The sequence below is a fragment of the Prionailurus bengalensis genome, chromosome C1 (assembly GCF_016509475.1).
Source record: "Prionailurus bengalensis isolate Pbe53 chromosome C1, Fcat_Pben_1.1_paternal_pri, whole genome shotgun sequence".
In the NCBI taxonomy this organism is placed as follows: Eukaryota; Metazoa; Chordata; class Mammalia; order Carnivora; family Felidae; genus Prionailurus; species Prionailurus bengalensis.
In genome coordinates, this window is record NC_057345.1 from 167,120,454 (window position 1) to 167,142,526 (window position 22,073).

At 39.2% G+C, this 22,073-nt stretch overlaps 1 protein-coding gene across 25 annotated transcripts in view; it reads left to right on the top strand.

The window, feature by feature from the left end:
* The first annotated feature begins 6,909 nt into the window (after positions 1–6,909).
* The window catches only part of OSBPL6 (oxysterol binding protein like 6), a 123,484-nt gene continuing 108,320 nt past the window's right edge, over positions 6,910–22,073 (top strand). For 20 of the 25 annotated variants that reach the window (XM_043577150.1, XM_043577162.1, XM_043577166.1 and 17 more), the window contains exon 1: positions 6,910–7,129. The gene's annotated coding sequence lies outside the window, so the exon portion shown is untranslated. Of the gene's footprint in view, positions 7,130–12,833; positions 12,965–22,073 lie in introns of all 25 variants that reach the window. The other 5 variants (XM_043577151.1, XM_043577167.1, XM_043577175.1 and 2 more) reach the window with 2 other exon arrangements.

The following is a 22,073-nucleotide window of genomic DNA, read 5'->3' on the forward strand; positions in this document are numbered from 1 at the left end:
GACTTCCATAAATTTCCAAATTCCCTGGCTTTCTCTCACATGAATATTCTGTTAAGAGTCATGCATTTCTTAAATATTTTCTTATTTTATAGGTAAAGCTTTCACTGAATTTTTTTCTCCCAGGGAATGAGCATTTTGGGCATTGGTTGGAGCATTTCCTGAAATGGTTTCATGAGTCACATTTTCATATTTCCTCTTAGAATATACATTGGTCTCTCTTAGGGTGATCTGGGATTATCACCAAACTCCCCATTCCTATTCTAATGTACCCAAAATGTCTCTTGTTTACTTAATTCCATCACTGCTTAGAACCTCTCCATTTTGCTTTCTTTTTAATCACTACACTAGTAGTAGAGATTTTCTTTGGAGCCCATTTTCTCAGAGTAATTTTTTTTTTTTTTTTATCACTTCATCAGACTTATGTACATTGAGGAACAAAAAACAATGAAATCACACCAAATTGCTACAGCTGGGCTATCTGCTAGGCAGGGGTCAGCAAACTACAGTCTAAGGACTGAATGGAATCCACCACTTTTTTGTAAGGAAAGTTTTATTGGAATATAGCCCTGCTCTTTCATTTACATATTGCCTCTGGCTGCTTTCCTGCTGCAATCACAGAGTTGATTAGTTGCAACTGTGTGACCCACAAAACCTAAAAATCTAAAATGTTTACTGATTTGGACTTTCACAGAGAAAGTACTGACTCCTGCTATATAGCATACTGCTTTTGGAAAATCAGAATATGTCCAAAGCACATTTATAGTGCTGTAGAGTTTCTAAATAAAATTTTAGCCAACTGAATAATAGAACCATTGAGTGGCTTCTGTGATATTTGTTTTTCAGATATAAAACAGAAGTTGGGCAAGGGAATAATAAAATTGAAGACTCCTTTAAGTAATACATCATTAGAATTCTTACCTGTATAATCAGTCATCTGAATTTTTGTCAGTATTGACAAAGCTGTTAATTTGGAAAAAAAAATTTTTTTAAATGCTTAATGGATACCAGGTCCTTAATTGTGCGTGTCCTTTGGGGTTTGGAAAAATAATCCTTTCCCTATCCTCAGAGAAATACACGTCAATTTAAACCAAGTTAGATATAAACAAACAAACAAAAATCTGGAAAAATTGGCCTAGATCATAGAACTATAACACATTGAGAAAATGTGTCAAGTGGGGCACCTGGGTGGCTCAGTCCGTTAAGCATCCAACTTCAGCTCAGGTCATGATCTCACCATTCATGAGTTCAAGACCCACATCAGGCTCTGTGCTGACAGCTCAGAGCTTGAAGCCTGCTTCGGATTCTGTGTCTCCCTCTCTCTGCCTCCCCCACTCACACTCTTGTCTCTCTCTCTCTCTCTCTCTCTCTCTCTCAAAAATAAACATTAAAAAAATTCTTAAGAAAATGTGTCAAATTATTTCAGTTAGTTAATGTTGACCATATATTTCTTCAATCATATCTCTGAAAAAAAATGGATGCGTTTTATTCCCCCTTGTTTTACTAAGACAAGAAATACATGAGGCCAGATAGGATCACATTCTGCTCTGTCAAATACAAGTTCCTCACTTGACCCTCCTGAAGGCCCATTTTCCCAGGTAGCTCCACCCTCCTTTTGGGGCTGCTGATGTCTTCTGAGGTCCTCTCTTGCCTTTGGGTTCTCTCCTCGAATGTGTTCTCCTAGATTAGCCCCATTGGTGCATCATCACATGACTCCCCAGAACTCCACTTCTGTTCTCTACAGCTCACCTGATGAAATCTGGTCTTTTACTAGTACTGAAAACCTTCCACAGAGGCCTTTGTGGAAAGTCATAAACGTTCCACACCCCCTCCTTTTTTGTGTACCTTAACTCTGAGAACTGGAACTGCATTCTACCCTTTCCCATCTGTTGCTTTTCATACACTTTTCCTCACTGTTTGAAATGTCCTTTATCCATGTCTGCTTTTGTCCATTTCTTGCCTGAATCCATTCGTCTTTCAGATGCCTTCTCTTTTGAGCAGTTTCCTCTGGTCTGCTTTCTACCTACCTCATAAATTCCAAGCTAGAATTGATATTTTCATGCCATGAATATCCACAATACATTTTCTGCTTTTGTAACTTAAAAAGGATTATTCACATACCTTCTCCTGTTAATGGCTAAACTCTAAATTTCTTAAGGGAAGGAGCTTTGTTTTTGTTGATTGTTTATTACACTTCTACATTTTCTTTAGTGTCTGGTTTGACTGTTTGTATATAATAACTACACAATCGACTTATTGTTGAGTGGATGAATCAATCAATGCTTAGTGGCAGATATGAAAACTGTGTTATATCAAATGGTGAATTTTACTTGTTTTATATATGGTAGCCCTAATGAGATGAGATAAATTTTTCCAAGTTAAAAATCAGCTTTTCAGTTATTGACAGGAAAACCACAGTAGTTACTAGATGAAAGTGCCTAAAGATTATGTTTTTCATCTTCAGGAAGTTATCTCAGCACAGCCTGTTTTCATAAACTCTATTGGGTTGTGGCACTAAAACTATTCTCCAGGGGTTTAGACACAGTGTAAAAATCCTCAGTGTACTTGGGATTATCACAGGTAAGAAGAGGAAAATCAATTTCTTGTCTAAACCTTGCTGCTGGTGAAAATAGCAAATGGCAAGATCTTTTTACCAACTAGTGCAGACAGTAGACAAAGTAAACAAGATAATGAGAAAAGGTCTTAATACCACATTTGAGGCTAGTTTTCTGGGAAAACAATTTAGGATGTTTAACCCTAAATTAAGACCAATTCTTCTTTGTGAAAATGATACGGGCATTGAATCAGAACAATGGGCCACCTAATGTACAGAAAATAGTCAATAATGTCTCATCACTTATTTTTGTTGTGAAATGGACTTTGCTATGTAGACTGCTTTGTTCAAATACTCTTCCGGTGGTCTTTCTGTCTTTACTATTTTAAGGTTAATTAATTAATTAATTTTTTAGTATTTTATGGAATGGTGGAGCTCGCTTTATCTTGTCTCCATTTTGCATTCTATGCATTAACTTAGTAGCTACACAAGACAGTCTGGTCTTCTGTAGAATACGTCATATGCTCTGAGGGGCTTGAAGAAGAAATGAGTGGAATGTGTGGGGAGTGTGCTGGACGAGAACATGGTGTATAGTGGGCAAAATTCAGGCTGTGGGAGGATTAGTCATAACCTACAGGAAAAATTCTGTTGCAAAGATAATGGATCATTTGCTTCCTGAATGAGCCATTCAGAAGGAACCTTTGCCAAATTCAGTAAACTCCCTGATGAGATTCTTCAGAGACTCCTACCCAAGTATTGGTTGGTATAGAAGGCTTTGTTTGAATCAGCTTTCCCAACCTTTACAAGTTTTAATTTACTAATTGCTTAGGTGGAGGGTGTCAGGAGCCTTTTTGGTCTGCAGAATGTATCATTAAATTAGAACATGATTCTTTTTGTGTGTTTTGATAAAACCCAGATATAGTTTTTTTTTTTAAATCATCCATTTTGGTTATAGTTTTAAAAAGAAATGACCTCTTCCCTTCTCTGAGTATATTTTTAGCAAGAGTTTTAAGAATTAATCTTCAGTATGTGTTGTCACAAGGAGTAATCAGACTTGAACTTTATAAGCTTAGTGCCTTTGAACTTCTGCCCCGCACACAGTTTATATATAAGAGAAAATAACCCTGTGTAGTTTCTTAATTAAAATAAAGTTTAGTTGCCACTTGGTTAACTTCTTGGTTTCTTAATAAAACAATATATTTTGTGAGTCACCTGTAATTTGTAACTTGAATGTGATGATATAAATCTTTCTGTCCTAATCAAGTTTTTGAAGCTGAATTAAAACAATTCCTAATATATCTGGCTTCAGTAACTATCAGGGATGATTGATTATATCTGAACCACGTACTGATAGAGTGCTAATTTTTTTTAATGTTTATTTTTCTGAGAGAGAGAGAGAGAGAGAGAGAGATGAGTGGGGAGGGGCAAAGAGAGAGGGAGACACAATCCAGAAGCAGGTTCCAGGCTCTGAGCTGTCATCACAGAGCCCAACACAGGGCTCAAACCCATGAACCACGAGACCATGACCCAAGCAGAAGTTGGACACTTAACCAACTGAGCCACCCAGGTGCCCCAATAAAGCCAGGTTTTTTTTAGTGTTTTTATTTATTTTTTAGAGAGAGAGAGACAGAGTGAGTGGGAGAGGGGCAGAGAGAGAGAGAGAGAGAGAGAGAGAGAGAGAGAATCCGAAGCAGAGCAATAGAGCTAATTTTTAATCAGACTGGTTAGCTCCCACAAAGGATGTCTTTCGGAATTTGCACAGAATGCCCATATGAACATTCATTATAGTCTCAGAACAATTCAAAAGCTGGGGCGCCTGGGTGGCTCAGTTGGTTAAGTGTCCGACTTCGGCTCAGGCCACGATCTCACCGTCTGTGAGTTTGAGCCCCATGTCAGGCTCCGTGCTGACAGCTCTGAGCCTGGAGCCTGCTTTGGATTCTGGGTCTCCCTCTCTCTCTCTGCACCTCTCCTCCTCATGCTCTCTCTCTCAAAAATAAAATAAAAACATTTTTAAAAAGTTAAAAAAAAAGAACAAACCAAGACATTTATTCCATGACCTTGCATACACACTGTATGCAAATAGACACTTTTGCACAAAAGGAACAATAATAGATTCATTTCTTACAACATACATATAAATAGAAGCATTGTAAGTTTCACTTTTTAACTCACACTTACTTTGTGCAGGGAACTAAGATCCAGTCCTTGCTCCTCAGAGTCAATACAGTCTGATGGGGGTGGGGGGAGGGTAAGAGGTGTAAGCACCAGGTAAGATCAAGACAGCTGTATACCAATAAAATTGACCCAAGTACCAGGTGTGATGAGAAGTTGCTTCTTTCTAGTAGAGAAGATCAGCGAAGGCGTTGATTGAGAGTTGTGGCTTTGAGCTAGGTTTTGAAGGATGCGTAGGCAAAGAGATGGAGAAAGAGACGAATGAAGTGCAAAAACGCTCCTTGGGCCAAGGTCTGAGTTACATAAGCTGGCGACAAGACACACACACACTGTTTGGGAATTCGTTGAGTATGGTTAGTAAGATTCACCTACCTTCTCCCTGGCCTCTGCAGCTGGACTGGAGGAAGCAGATGGAGAGGAAACCTTGATTTTACCCCATGGTCATCTGTTCTTCTTTACCTTCCTACTTGCCCTTACAGGACGGTAAGAGGTGGAGAAGAAGACTAGGGAAGAGGACTGGGGGAGGGGGGTGTGGATGAAAAGAACTGCAGTGGAGCACAGGGGGCTCTTTGCCATACTTTTCTTCTTTCTTTTCGTTTTTCAGTGTTCCCTCCTTTTCCAAAGCTTGGTGGAGTCCATCACAGAAAAGAGTAAAGAAAAGGTGGGCAGGGGATTTTCTGTAGCTGACCATATTCAGTCTATCTATAATTATATGGGATTAAAGAGCATAGGGACTCCTGGGTGGCTCAGTCGGTTAAGTGTCTGACTTCGGCTCGGGTCATGATCTTGCCACTCCTGGCTTCAAGCCCCGCATCGGGCTCTGTGCTGACAGCTCAAAGCCTGGAGCCTGCTTCAGATTCTGTATCCCTCTCTCCCTCTGCCTCTCCTCTGCTCATGCTCTGTCTGTCTCTCTCTCTCAAGAATAAACATTAAATTAAAAAAAAAAAAAGTGTAGATTGAGTAGTGTTTGCAGAAAATAAATATGTCATGCTGAACATACAAAAATAATCTTGATGGACCCTGGCTTTTGTTCTCTTATGTCCTCATTACAGACATCAAGTAAATTTTATTTAGGACCTACAAGATGCATGGAATTGTCTTACAACATAGTAGAGATTTAAAAAACATTTTTTGTAGAGATGTAGGGGGATTTAGGAACCCCCCCCCCTTCCCTGCCCCACACACTTTTTTTTCCTAGAAAAAGAATACTTGCAGGAGCTATTACAGCGTAGGATCCTGAGTAGACATCAATCTTTTGCGCTTCTGTGAAGACGTTGTCTTTCAGAATGTGTGTGTGTGCATTTATTTTTTCCTTTTCCATAGGTAAAAAGAGAAAACTAAACCTGAGTGACAGAACAGGCTTGAAAGATAATCAAACCTGGGGAGTAATTTTTAAAGCTAACTTGTGAAGAAATGAGCTTGCTAGAGAGGTTGCTCAAAGGAAACTGCTGTCACATTTCAGGATCAGAGTGACTAATTTAGCTTCTACTTTAGAATAGGTCTGTGTGTCTGTCTTTCATCTTCCTTCCTTCCCTCCTTTTCTCCTTCTCCTTCTTTCTCTTTTTCCTCCTCTACTTCCTCTTCTGAATCTCCTCCTCCTCCTCCTCCTGCTTTTTCTTCTTCCTCTGCCTTAAAGTGAACATATTTTATATTCTTGTAAAATATTCTCTGCCTTCTGAGAAGTAATGTCAAGTTGAAAATTGTATTCTTCGGTAGTATAGTCAGCTCTTTCACTAGAGGATTGTTGTAGGAGTTTGGCAATTGTATTCTGTAAGGCAAATTGCAGACTATTAATGAGTCCTTATCAGGGAACAGTGATAGTGCATTTATATGCTTATATGGTGAAACCACTTCATACTTACTGGTTTTTAAAAACTAAGGCTCCATTTAAATGGAGGGTTAAACATGTTTCTGGAAAATATGCTTTGTCCCCTTTTAGAAAATATTTGCTATATAAATTGAGAGTTTTCATGCTCCAGACTCTGGGTGAGGTGGGAGTTATGAATGTTACTGATGGCTGAGTTCAGCGACTACATCTTTGAGGTTACGTAAGACTGAGCAAAGGAGGTAAAAATCTGAGACACCATCCTCAATGAACTTTCACCTCAAAAGATAAATTGGAAGGAATTTCCTGATTGGTCATTGGCAGCCCCCTGAGAAACTCATGCAGATTATGTGGAGTTGTACTATGTGAGTGTAATCTCTCTTTTTCAGTTCTGCCCATTGCTGCAAAACAGCAAGAGAAAGAAATCAAGGAGCCACTCCTGTCATTGCCCAGATAACCCCACTGGGGTCAATAGACAGACGGAGTTCCCAGGGGAAAAGCTGCCAACATCAGAGGATAAAACACTTTGGACAGCTTTTACCTTAACGCTGACCTGGAAGACTTTGACACCTGGTTACAAGGTGAGTTAGGAGAACACAAGCTTAAGATCAAAAATGGGGTTAGATTAGGCAGTAATCACATTAAAAGATTAGTGAGACATTACCAAATGACAGGAAGTTATTTCTTTATATCTTCTTTTGTGTATATCTGATCTAAAAGCAATACACAGTAATCCTGGTTATGTGTAGGCATCTTGATAAAAAGTTCTACTGAAAATTTTTTTAAGGATAGGAAGTAGAAAAACATGCTAAAGTATTTGTTAACTTTTTTCTATCTGCAGTCTGGCATCATGTGGAAATAAGACACTCCCCTTCCCTTCTGAAATAATAAAGCTGCAGATTTCAGCCTAAACAATGAAATGACAACCCTGCTTGCATTATATATGTATATGCAAATACATTCATGCATACACACGTTCTTAAAATGCATCCATTTTTTATAATCTTTCATAGTAAACAAGTAGGTGTTTTCCCCCCAAGAGACTGAACTAATATGATACCAGCAATGCTTACTATGGGCTCCTTGTCATCTTTGATATTTGCAGTTATTATTTTCAGAGCCACTTCACACATGCTATTTGATATGTTAGGCTCAGTGACTTTGGCCTTCACAATTTGGACACATTCCTCCCAGTTATGCAAAGCTTTCTACTTTCTTGAGGTCAGTGACCCCCAGAGTGGGAGGGTGTACCATGAAAGTTGTTGGGAGGCTCTCACAAGCTGTGTGTCCTCTTCTCAAACTCTTATTTGCCCTGGGGCACAGGGGTGGTGGTGGTGATAATGTAGACATCTGTAATTTGGGAAACACCACGGTTATTTTGATACCCTCCAACCCTTTCTTTGTATGGACTGGTTCTTCTTGGTAGAGCAGAAACCAAGGCTCAGTAATTTAGTGTCGTCATTGTTCTGTGAGAAGCTTTCTGCCTATTACTGCATTATTTAAAATTACATTTTAGGGGCCCCTGGGTGGCTCAGTGGGTTGAGCATCCAACTCTTGATTTTGGCTCAGGTCATGATCTCAGGGTCATAAAATCAAGCTCCAAATCAGGCTCTGCATTGAGCATTGAGTCTGCTTGGGATTCTCTCTCTCCCTCTGCCCCTCTCCCCTGCTATGCTCGCTCTCTCTCTCTCTCTCTCTCTCTCAAAATAAATAAATAAATAAATAAATAAATAAATAAATAAATAAATAAATGTTAAAATAAAAATAAAATAAAATAAAATAAAATAAAATAAAATAAAATTACATTTTAGTGCAGAGCTTGCAAACTGCCGGCCCATAGGTCAAATTTTAGACTATAATCTCTTAACCTGTAAACATTTTCTTTTTTAAAATTGAATGAATTGCCAACATTGATCAGTCTGGAAACTTCATAGAAAAAATCAGATACCTGGCTTCTCTTGAAAGATTAAAAATCTGGTTTTGTTACTATTCCAAAGACCGAAGTTTGCTAATCTTTACCATTCCTTACATATTTAACCCAATCAGCCTTACAGATTTATGTTACCTGCCTGGCATCTGTAGGCTTTTGCTGTCAAGATTCCTGTTTTAGGCATTAGTTTCTTCTCTCCTTTCATGAAGTCACTGTCATGTACTTTACACATAACACACTGTTAGTCTTTATTCTTGTTTGGCATTTTATTACTTTATATAAAATGTGTGTGTTTTGCGGGGTGCCTGGCTTAGTTGGTTTTGGTTTCAGTTTAGGTGATGATCCCAGATTCATGGGGATCAAGTCCTGTGTCTGGTTATGCATTGAGCATGGAGCCTGCTTAAGATTCTCTCCCTCTTTCTTTCTCCCTCTCCCCCTTAGCCCCTCTCCTCCACTTGTGCTCTCTCTCTCTTTCTCTCAATAAAATAAAATAGAAATACAATACAATACAATAGAATACAATACAATGTGTGTGTTTTAAAAATAGTGGTTTTCTGAGGTTAAGCTGATATCTCCCAAACTTGCCAGTGAAGAAGGAAGACTTTTCCAAAATCGGAATGGTGCGTTGTTCTTAATTTGGAAATCTCATTTGCATAGTGATGGAGTTTGAATCATTCTTTCTGTACCTTCAGGGTGTCATTTCAGAGTCTGATATTTCATGACCCAAGGGTTCTATCACCTAATCTTTCTGTTTTGGTCCCTGAGAGGCAAACTGATTCATTGATTTGGCCTCTTTTTGAATGACACCATAGGAATTAGAGTCCATTGACCAGCTCCCTACTCAGTCTGGACACCAGAGTGATTCAGTGAGCAAAATGCTGTGCCATCTTCTTGTGTAGGACTTTTGACATTGAGAAATCTCACCATCAGAATCAGATGTACCCTCAAGCACATTGGTTGTAGTTCATCACAAAGTGTCTCTTTCCCCATCTTTGATCACTGTATATTGTTAGGAGCTGAACTATTCACAGGGGTATTCCTGTTAATTTGATACTGAATCAAACTTTCGTATGGTAATAAAGAACTTTAGCCATGAAGATATTTCAAATCATTGGGTCCTTTTCTGTCTGCATTAGCTGAACTCAAACATGAATTATTTGATCAGAGTTTACAGATGGAGGAAACTGATTTTGATCCTAAAATAGCAGTTCTTGTCCCAACAACTCAATTACCTTCAGACAGGTAGTGCTGTTACTTAAGCAGATTTTAGGCCTCAGATTACCGATTTTTAATGTTGAAGCAAACAGGAAAGAAGGCCAGCTGGTTTGGATGTTTATTTTGAGTGGTTTAGTGGCCTGGCTGCATTGCTTTGCTCTGTCTTATGGAATCTCTTAGGTCAGTATTGCTTAGGATCTCTTGATACTTGACCACAAGCAAAGATGAAATGTACATGAGTCCCTTTGACTGTCAGGTTTAAGTTCCTGGAAATAAAGTAAGTGGAAATCTGTTCCCACACATATTTGCCAAGTTGTGCGTTGACTGTATGAGACGGAAATTAAACTTTTTTTTAAAAAGGGAAATGCAAGTGATCAGCATCTCATTTCCTTTACGAAATGTGTTTATCTGATATTGTTCTTTTGTCGCAGGAATTAGTTTGTACGCATGTATATTCAGGAAAGCTTTCAGAAAGCGCCTTTGCCTCTTTTTCTTGGAGTTCCTGGTATCACCTCTCTATTCCCTTTCACTTAATTCCCTGAGGAAAGGGCAACCAGCACTGAAAAAAAAAAAAATGGAGTAGGGGGTGTTTAGAAGTCATTATTGACATAAAAACAGGTTGAAATGTTGTGAAAAAGGTAAACTCAATAAATCAACTAACCAGTCAGCAAAGAGAACATGGGTAGAGGAGAAAGTATTCCACTTTTTGCTGATGTTTGTTCCCTTTTATCTGTTTTGAGGGTCTTGAGACTCCTCCCTCAGGTAGTGGCAATGGAGAGACTATCCAATGAGAACTGGTAAGGCGGATGTCATTTTACCTGTCCCTTTCTTCCTCTCCTGGGCTTTCCCTCCTCTTCTGTCTCTCTGAAGGAGGTCTCTCCTGCTCAATAGGCATCTCATTCTAAAATGCTGAAAGGGCCAAGGCAAAGGGAGCAGGCCAGTAGCCAACTGGAAGAGGAGTGAGAAGAACCTCAATGAGATGACAAGAATGGAAACAAAGGATCAGGAAAGAACCTTTGTCCAGGGATAAAGGCCATGCCCTAGACCAGTCCTCCACCTGTACGTTGTCTTTCTCATTCTGCTTGGTGAAGTTTTAGAAAAATGGTCACCCCCTTAATCTGAAAAATTTAGACCAACTTTGAAAAATAAGTTGTATGTTAAATACATATTCAGTAAAATTAGGAATGAAGAAAAGTATACTGTTAATATCAGAGGTTTCATAAATGAAATGGTAGGGAAGAAGGAAATTTTGATTTGTTAAGAATCTTTTCATCTTTTGCTGTTTTTTTTCTCTACTTAAAAAAATACCTTTCATTGAGAAAAATTTCAAATTACACAAAAGACAGTGAATACTATAGTAAACTCCCATACACACACCCAGATTTGTCTATCCATCTCCCTTTTATTCTGAAGCTATTAGAAGTAGACATCATGTATTTGGATCAACTAGTATTTTACCCTGAAATACAGTCATACAGGAAAAAGCAGAGTAAGTGCTTAATACTTCCTTTTTAATAGACAGTTTTAGAGCTGGTACTTTAGTTTTTTCAAAGGGTATTAAAGAGTTTCCTTTTTTTTTGAGTATCATTGTATATTCATGGATTTAAAAAATAATATGTTTTAATTAGTTGCGGTGATTTTTTTTTTTCTGGATGCTCAAGTACAACCTTGGTTCACTGGGGTCCCCTTCAAGTTGGCTCCTGTGTATACATAAAGAAAAGAGAGCCTCTCATAAGAGAATCACAGTGAATTTTCACAGACTGGCCAGTTCCATATCATCAGCAACCAGATCAAGATAACAGAACATCCCAGAAGCACTCTTGTCCTGTTAATTTCTTTGACCCTGCTTTTTGGTACAACAGGATGCCCCATGCTTCTCTTGTACATTTCATATCCCAGTCTAAGTATCAGCCATTCTAAGAAGCTCTGGTTCTTTTCAGTAGGTAATGGAATTTAGAAACTAGAGTCTAGGGGCACCAGGGTGGCTCAGTTGGTTAAGTATCCGTCTCTTGATTTCAGTTCAGGTCATGATATCACAGTTCATGAGATCGAATCCCATGTCAGGCTGCCAGGCTAATGATTTGGAGCCTCTCTCTCTTTCCCCCTCCTCTGCTCACACACTTGTATGCTCCCTGTCTCTCTCTCTCTCAAAATAAATAAACAAACATTAAAACAAAATAAAATAAATAGAAACTGCAGTCTAGGTCTTAGGAGGGCTTATTCCTGTGGGTTCTCAGTGATTCTAGGCTTTTTGGGGGGCAGGGTAGAAACTATATACATTTAAAAATAATACATATGAGTTCATACTGGTTTTTTCAAGCTAACTTTATGGAATTTTAATATTGTTTGATTTTATGTTTGTATCTCTTTTCTCTTACACTGAAGATCTTGGTTCCAAAATAAGATTACAAACTTATTTGCTCTATTCTTTAAATACACAGAATACTTTCAAATGAATAAGCTCAGTCAGCATTACTACTACTAATTATTATTCTGTTTTTATGCAGAGAAAATATGTAGAGTTTTATTTATCCTTTTTTTTTGGTCATTATTTTTGGTCTTTTAAAATTCATGCATGAGGTTAGAAGACGAATCTTTCCTTCAACTCCATTTTTAGTATTAATGTTGATACGTTTCTTGGCAGTGAAATTCAGTCTATTAAATCTTTAGTTTACCAGATAATTTGAGTTATTTGCAACTCATTACATCATAAGCAGGAGATGTTCCAGAAGTGACAGTGGGATTATTGTTCTCTCTGGGTGGTAGATCGATTTGTGCTGCATTGGATGCATTTATTAGTGTCTACCCTTCCTCATAGTGCAGGTCCAGAGATAGAAGAAAGATAAACACTCTAAATGAAGCAGAGAGCCTGAAAGTGCCCCAGGATTTTTGTCTTCTTGCTTCTTTTTATTTGATAGATGGTTATTTGATGGGTGCATATTTTGGAATGCCTTTTCGCCCCCTTGGTTGGTCAAGTGATCAGGTGCTTTGACTTTTGGACACATTTTGTAATATTTGACCCTGGGATAAATGTAAGCATTCATAGAGAATATGGGTGTAGGTAGTCTCTCCCACCTTCCTCCTGTCCATCCTTCCTTTCTGCCAACCATCTATCCTTCCTTTTTTTTTTGCACACCCAGGTAATTCCTGGACCCCGAGCCGAGGGCTGCACAAGGGAGGAATAAGGAGAGCTACATCACTCCCTATTTTGTCTTTTAAAACTTTTAACCTGTCTTCTCAAAACCTCTTATTCTCAAACCACCTCTGTAAGGTATTTGAGTTCTTTCCAATATATTTTTACATACAGAAGAATGATTAATACTGTAATTAGTCTAACTGTGAGGTTGATTTAAAATTATTTGTTTATTGGCTTTTTACACCAGATGAGTAATGCTAGGAAGTACTGTGTGTATGAACCCACAAGACACATCGCTTTGAAAGGTTTGGCTTTCAGAGAACAAGGATGTATTGGAGTAACAATTCTAAACTTTGCCCCAGTAAGAAATGATTACAAGGATGATGGACTAACACATCGACTCCCCAAAACTTCACTGTGTATGGCTGGTGGTAGACTTTTAAAGGTTTGAGATTTCAGAAACAATGGTGTGTCTTTTCTCCTGTGCCTTATAGCAACCCTGCTGTATCTGAAGTGTTCACTCATTTGTGTAGGCATTTGGTCATTCATTCATCCATCCATGTAGCAAAGTCTCTGGAGTATCTATCAATCAATATGCACCAGTCACTATTTTGGACCCAGGAATGATAACAAAGAGAGCAGGAATCATAACTGGTGAAGTCTCTGGGAACAGATAATAAGCCAATAAACAATGTAACTATTGAGTGAGGTAAGAGCTGTGAAGGGAATGAAAAGAACATTGTGCTAGAAAGCGACAGAGATGGTGCCTATTTCAAGGCAACAGGAGCTGAGAACTGAAAGATGATTTGCTGACTGCATGTTCATGTTTGGAGTACTGAATTTAGAAGCACTGTACAATTTATTTAAACAATACCTAACAAATTCAGCATGTGAATTTATTTCCAAATGTCTTGGTTTTTTTTTTGTTTGTTTGTTTATTTGTTTTTTTTTGTTGTTTTTTTGGTCGGTACTTTAAGGTTAAAATCTCTTGTTTTGTCAGTTTGTAAAAACTGGAGGAAGTCCTTGGGGAAAGAGTATATATGGGAACTTGCTGTGGTGTATTTGTAATTCTCTGCAAATCTTAAATTGTTCCAAAATAAAACACTTAAAAGAAAAAACTGGTGAGGAAATACCAAAATTTGTAGCAAATCAAACACAGTGTTGCTTCGATTTGCAGAGATGAGGTAGCTAGGTTTACACAGGAAGGTCCTGTGCAGAGAGTGGCACGTGTTGAGAATTTATTACTTAAATGGTCTCGTACTTGTCCCATCACTCATTTTTGGACTGGACCAATTTCCCCCCGGTTTTTGATCCTTAATTTTATCTTCTTAAATTTCAGAAATGTAACAAAACTTACCAATAAAGTTAATTTACATTTTTCCTTTTTAAAAATAATTCATGCATTTTCTTGAAATCATCTTGGACTCTGTAGGGTGTTATGTTTCAGTTGGATATTAGCAAATCTTTTTCACGTGGGGCTTTTAATAAAAAGTTTACCCTGATCAAAGCGATCCCCTCTACCCTTTATCCTATTAATATTTTTCAGTTTGTGTATTTCTAAACATAAAGTATCTTCTTTTTTACATGTTAGGGGAGATAGAGAAATCTGAAGTTGGCAAGAAGCATTAAATTCAGAATCTCCTCTGTGAATGCTTGCCAGCTGCAGTGTGGATTAACAGCCCTGCCATGGGAAGCTGTTGGGGAATCTACAATCTTTAAAAGTACTTTGCAGTATTTGGTCCCAAGAATGCTTACTCATCTTCAATAATCTAGTTCAAGGATCAGCAAATTATAGCCCACAGGGCAAACCTGGCTTGCAAGCCTGGCTTTATAAATTAAGTTTTAGTAGAACATAGCCATGCTTATTCATGTGCTCATTTTCTATGGCTGCTTTTCCATTACAATGGCAGTGTTGAGTAGCTGTGGTAAGACCGTATGGCTCATAAAGCCTAAAATATTTTGTTTGGCCCTTTACATAAAAAGTTTGCTGACCTCCGATGGAGTCAGATGGTGACTGGATTATCTCTGCCCATTTCGGAATCTGGGATCCAAAAAATGTTGCAGTTGCAGGGATTAGTAGACAATAGAGTCCTGTTGGGTTATGATAGAGCTTTTTGCTTTATTTGATTTCATTTTTAAAAATGTTTTCATTTAGTTTTGAGAGAAAGCGAGTGCGAGTGGCAGAGGGGCAGAGAGAGAGGGGGCAAGGGATCTGAAGCGGGCTCTGTGCTGACAGCAGAGAGCCCAATGTGGGACTTGAACCCACAGACTGTGAGATCATGACCTGAACCAAAGTCAGACGTTTAACTGACTGAGCCACCCAGGCGCCCTGCTGTATTTTCTTTTTTATTCATAGGTGGAGATACTGTGTTTGTAGTAAAAATACTTTTTCATAAGCTTTCTAATGTTTTTAGTAACAGTTTTGTAGTATGAAGCCCATTTCTATAAATGTTAAATGCTAAACACCTTAGTTATCAGTTGAAATTCTAATTATTATATATATTTTTGAATTGCTGAGGAACAATTTTAACAATTCCTTATTTTTGAGGCTTTACATCTATTACTTGGGAGTGACTGTGTCTAATACTATATTATTATTCCCTAGGGTTAGTGTTAGGTCATCGAAGAACAGGGCCCAGCTGGCGATCCTTTACACCTGTGTCCAGAGTCAGGCTTGTTGAAACAGAGTGCTGGACAGAGTGCTCACAGGTTTTGACCCACTAGTATGGACAGGCGCAAGAATTTGCATTTGAAATGAGTTCCCAGGTGGCATGTTGGTCCCGAATCACCTTTCAAAACCTCTGTAGTAGACAGCACTGGTATTTCCTAAGCTTGGGATTTGGGGAAGAGTAGCTTTTTTCATCTCAATTCAATATCAGGTGACACATTAAAACTTCCTTTGAATTTCTTAAACTTCCACTCATCATCTTTGTGGCAGGACTCACTAATGAACCAGGTATCATTTTACTACTTTTTTCTGTTTTCCAGTCCCAAACTTCTGTTGCCATTGCCTCCTGGCCTCACTGCTCTCGGGTTTTACTTTTTAAAAAAAGAAAATTTCTTTACTGATGTTTTCAGTGGAATTTTGGGATGAAACAGATTCTGTCTATATTCAGTCTGCCAGATTTACCCCAGTGTGGTGTGTGTGTGTGTGTGTGTGTGTGCGTGCGCGCGCGCGCACGCATATTTTAAAGTACTTCTTTCTTTTCTTGATTCTCGTAAAATCCTGTGAAGTGAGTTGGGAACTCAAGTATTTTCTCTGCATAAAAGAAACCAAGGTCCTGAGACACAAGATCTTGTGATCTGCTGGAAAAGGAAGGCTCCAGCTCAAGCTTTTTGACTGACATCCATTTCTTTGTTAGTTGTACCATGAGTTTGACACTATCTGGACCTCAAATGTAGTTTGTCAGACTATTAGGACCCCTATTATTTCACTTCATATCAGTGTCTCAATTATTTTTGATAATAAAATAATCTTAAGCGTGTTATTTGATCGTTCTTTTATATTTAAGTGTGGGCTTATTTTTAATAAGGATATGCCCCAAATCCATTTAAATACATGAACTGGTACATCAGTTTCTATTTTGTGGATTTTTGTTAAATTATGCCCCCTCCCCAAATACTCTTGTTATGCCCAGAATTCGTGATCCCCAAAGACCACTAGGGAGCCGAGTCCGATGCAAAAGCAAAGAGCCTTTATTCGAGCTAGCTCGAGCTCAATCCCCTACCTGCACCGACGCAGCGGTGAGATACCAGGGAAAGAGAGCGAGTTTCAAAAGGACAAAGGTTTTATTGGGGCCTGGGGGCAGTTGGTGAGGTAATGGCTATGGCCTCAGCCGATTGGCTGGGGAGGGGTCCTGGGGAAGGGTCCGGCAGGTGAGGGAGGGTTTACTCAAGGGGAGGAGGTGTGGTCAAGGTGAAGGACACAGAACAAGATGGAGTCGAGGGGAGGAGGTGTGGTCAAGGTGAAGGACACAGAACAAGATGGAGTCGAGGGGAGGAGGTGTGGTCAAGGTGAAGGATACAGAACAAGATGGAGTTGAGGGGAGGAGGTGTGGTCAAGGTGAAGGACACAGAACAAGATGGAGTCGAAGATGGAGTCGAGGGGAGGAGGTGTGGTCAAGGTGAAGGACACAGAACAAGATGGAGTCGAGGGGAGGAGGTGTGGTCAAGGTGAAGGACACAGAACAAGATGGAGTCGGCTGGCGTAGGCCCGCCCTTTCACTCTTGATCCTTTTGATGGAAAATTAGCAACCTTTTTCATAGGGGCTTTTAATAAAATAGTGTCATGGATCAAACCAGTCTCAAAATTAGTACTCTGGAGACAGGTGTCCTGAACCTGCTCATGGAGGAAGTTGATGTTCTCGTGGGTACAGTGTGTCCTCAAATCTGCTCCCTGACAGTCATTTGGAGGAGTGGCTCGGAAGAGGATGCATAATAACAGTAACCATTTTACACAAATAATGGCATCTGCCTCTCACAACTTCATGAAATAGATATTTTTATCCCCGTTTTTAAGTTTATTTATTAAAAAACTTTTTTTTTTAACATTTATTTATTTTTGAGAGAGAGAGAGAGAGACAGAGTGTGAACAGGAGAGGGGCAGAGAGAGAGGTAGACACAGAATCTGAAGCCAGCTCCAGGCTCTGAGCTGATGTGGGGCTCAAACTCACGAGCCATAAGATCATGACCTGAGCCAAAGTCGGACGCTCAACCGACTGAGCCACTCAGGCACCCCAATTTATTTTTAGAGAGAGGAGAGAGAGCGGGAAAGGGGCAGAGAGTGAGGGAGAGAGAGAATTCCAAACAGGCTCCTTGCTGTCAGTGCAGAGCCTGATGCAGGGCTCAGTCTCACGTACCATGAGATCATGACCTGAGATGAAATCAAGATTCAGACACTTAATCAACTGAGCCAACCAGGTGTGCCTATCCCTATTTTATAGATGAGGAAATTGAGGCATAGAGAAATAAAGTAAATTGCCTGATGTTTGATAGCTAGGAAATAACAGAGTTGGGATTGGTTTCAGACCTAGGCAATCCATGAATTTTTTTTTTTTAAGTGTAAAAATAGAAAGAAAAAACAGCACAGGATATATGCAGTGGAGTACTGACAAACATTTAAAAATCAGCTCTCGGGGCGCCTGGGTGGCGCAGTCGGTTAAGCGTCCGACTTCAGCCAGGTCACGATCTCGCGGTCTGGGAGTTCGAGCCTCGCATCGGGCTCTGGGCTGATGGCTCAGAGCCTGGAGCCTGTTTCCGATTCTGTGTCTCCCTCTCTCTCTGTCCCTCCCCCGTTCATGCTCTGTCTCTCTCTGTCCCAAAAATAAATAGACGTTGAAAAAAAAAATTTAAAAATCAGCTCTCTAAAAAGGGGGAGGATGCTGATTTGCATGGCTTACTTCTATCATGGCCAATTTCAAGTTCCCAAGAGGATGTCCCTGGAGGCTGGTCTGGCAGGCAGGGGGCTCCTGAGCCTGTGTAAGCTCGCTCCAGCCCACCACCAGGTGTGTGCGAAGATTACCACACCCCAATTAAATGAGTACATGATGCTGAACTGCCTGGGGCCTGGCAGCAAATCCTCAGTTATTGTCAGCTGTTCCTTCTCTCCTGTGGCAATGAATGAGCAATAATTGAAACTAACACTCATGCTGAATACCCGATGCAAATAGAAGTATGGGCACCCTGATATGTAGGTAAAGGTCTACATAAACATTGCTATTCTGGAGGGATGACAGTTTTTTAAAATTCTGCTTAAGGCTCTTAATCATGAAATATTTGCGATTAGGTAGATAATGGCTAGTCAATTAGGTAGGTGGCAGGTGCGGTAACTCTGTGCAGCCAGGCTAATTCATCATCCGTATTGAAAGAATTACACTACTGCCTCTCTTCCTATTCCTAATGTATGACTCGGCACCAGGGAGAACAGAGCAGATAATGCCCCAGGCCCCTAGAGTACCATTAGCAGGTTGGTGGGTCTTTTTTTAGGAAAACCCAGAGGTTTCCCCTTGGGAATGTTGAACTCTGTACAGTCTTTCTATTGAACAGAAAGGGAACTCCACTCTGCAAATCATTTGGATTATTTTTGGGTTCTCTTTGGGCAAATATAATAAAATCCAAGACCTGGCATGAGGGGGTTATCTCAGGCAGCCTGTGAGCACAGTCAACTGTATTTAATGTATATAATGAGGGCTTAGGTCTTAACTGAAATGATAAGCCCAGCAAACAATCTGAGTGGTTTTTGTGGTCCCTGATATCCGACTGCAACGATGAAAGTGACATAGTCCCCACCCACGAAGATTATACAGAATCGGTACAAATAAACAGTGCGCTGGTATTCAATAATATATGCATGCATAAATATAGAAGTAATACAGATTGCAGTGGCAATTCTAATTGATTAAGAAAGATTTTATAAAGAAAATGAAACCTGAGCACAAAATAACACAAAAGTGATGTCTGCATATTATAAAAGTTATTACAGGTGATAATACAGGAACTTTTTTATTTTTGTAAAATATATATAAAATTTACCATTCTAACAGTTTTTAAATTCTTATTTCAGAGGCACTAAGTACATTCACATTGTACTATAACCATCACTATGGTTTGAATGTTTGTGTTGCAACAAAATTCATATGTTGAAATCCTTATTCCTGAGGTGATAGTATTTGGGGAGGTGATTAGGTCATGGGTGGGTCCTTGTGAGTGGAATTAAAAGAGACTCCAGAGAGATCCCTTCGCCCCTTCTGCTATGTGAGGACAAAACAAGCAGATGACCATTTATGAACTAGGAAAGTGGGTTTTTACCAGGTACCAGATCTTCTGGTGTCATGATCCTGGACTTCCCCAGCCTCCAAAACTGTGAGAAATAGATGCTTGTTGTTCAATTTTTTCTTTAACATTTATTTATTTTTGAGAGAGAGAGACAGAGAGAGAGAGACAGAGCGTGAGCAGGGGAGGAGCAGAGAGAGAGGGAGACACAGAATCTGAAGCAGGCTCCAGGCTCTGAGCTCTCAGTGTAGAGTCAGATGCAGGGCTTGAACTCAAGGATCATGAGTCATGACCTGAGCTGAAGTCAGATGCTAAATCAACTGAGGCCACCCAGGCACCTAAATCCTTGTTGTTTTTAAGCCACTTAGTTTATGGTATTTTGTTAATAACAACACAAATGGATTCGGACAACCACTTTTTAATTGAAGTATAATTGACACAGAATATTAATTAGTTTCAGATGTGCAACATAGTGATTAGCAACTCTGTGTTATGCTGTGCTCACCACAAGTGTAGCCAGCACCTGTCAGCCAGTGTCCCCATGCTGTACCTTTCATCCCTGTGACCTATTTATTCCATAGCTGGAAGCCTGTACTACTCGCTCCCCTTTATCCATTTTGCCCAGCCCCCAGCCCAGACAACTACTTTCCTTCTCGAGAACTTTTTCATCTTCCAAACTGAAATTCTGTACTTATTGAACCCAAACTCCGTTTCCCCCTCCTCATGGACACTGGCAAACACCCTTCTATAAATTTGACTCTGTAGGTACCTAATATAATTTGACTACTGTAGGTACCTAGTATAAGTAGAATCATCCAATATTGGTCCTTAGGTTACTCAACATAATGTCTTCGAGGTTCATCCGCATTGTAGCATGTATCAGAATTTCCGTTCTTCTTAAGGCTGAATTCTATTCCATTGTACAAATGTACCACATTTTGTTTATACGTCCATCTGCTGGTGGACACTTGGGTTGCTTTCACCTTTTCCCTATTATGAATAATGCTGCTATGAATATCAGTGTACAAATATCTGTTCAAGTCCCTGCCTTCCATTCTTTTGGGCGTATACCCAGAATTGGAATTGCTGAATCATATAGTAATTTTATTGTTAATTTTTTGAGGAGTCACCATACCATTTTCAATAGCAGTCTGCCATTTTACATTTCTGGTAGCAATGTATCAGAATCACTTCTGGAACATTTTTAACCTAAGCCATTTTGTCGGCTTTAAGCCAACTCTTCAGCATAGCTCAGTACAGGAAATTCCTCTAGAGAACAGGACATTTGCCGCTACTCAAGTCATTTGGTGTCTCAGTAAAAGTTTATACACACTCAACATGGATTAATGAATTATCATTTAAGATCACAAGGCAGAGGCAAAATCTTTGATGTTTCCTGTTGTTGCCAAAAAGTCCCCACTGTGCTGACAATCAGTACCTATTAGCAGTCATGGGAACCATAGTTCCCAATATTATCTTTCCTGTTAAAATATGAATTATGACATTACCAAGCTTCCTTTCAAAACATGTTAGCAAGAGTCAGAAACCAAATAATGAATGAAAAAGTGGCTGACAAATCTTAGAAAATTAGCATTGGCAAAATTATCGAGGTGATGGTACCAAAATGGCCTTGTCAAAACTGGCTGTGGTACATGCTCCCATCAAAATCAAATGTCCTGTGATTGCGTTATGTTAAATATGTTGTACAGCTTTTGTGCCCATGGATTGTCTTTTAACCTGTACTGGTAAGAATCCTTTTAGTAATATGAACTCCCAAGGATGTACTTTTTTTAGCCTTTTGATAATCTGATGAAAGCTATTGAATATCTCCCTAGGAAAATATGATGCTTGTATGCCCCATACATTTCATATCATTTAAGAACCTCTATAAATTTGTATTGTACATCAGTAATGTACCATCTGGAAAAAAAAAACAAAACAAAACTGGAGTTCTCATTTATTCATTGATTTATTAGTAAAATAAGGGTAAATAGCAGTGAAAGAATTTGTTTCATGGGCTTTGAGGTCAAATAGATTTGGAAACCAAACTAAGGACCCTGTTTAACAAACCTCCTAAATCCTACTTTTGTCATCTATACACTATGAATAACAAAAGAGTTCCTGGATGGGAAGTAGGACATCTGGCCTGCTGGGTTTGTTTGTTTGTTTTTAATTTCTCTTTTTATTATTATTTTGTTTTTTGGTTTTTGTTTTTGAGAGAGAGAGAATGGGGGAGGGGGAGAGGAAGAGGGAGAGAGAGAATCCCAAGCAGGCTCCATGCTGTCAGGGCAGAGCCTGACTCAGGACTTGATCTCATGAACCATGAGATTCTGTGCTGAGCCAAAATTAAGAGTCAGTTGCTTAACCAACTGAGTCACCTAGGCACCCCACAACCTTCTCATTTGATTCTGTACTTGAAATAGACATAAAATAGAACATTTTAACATGTTTTATTTCTATTTATCCAGAGTTT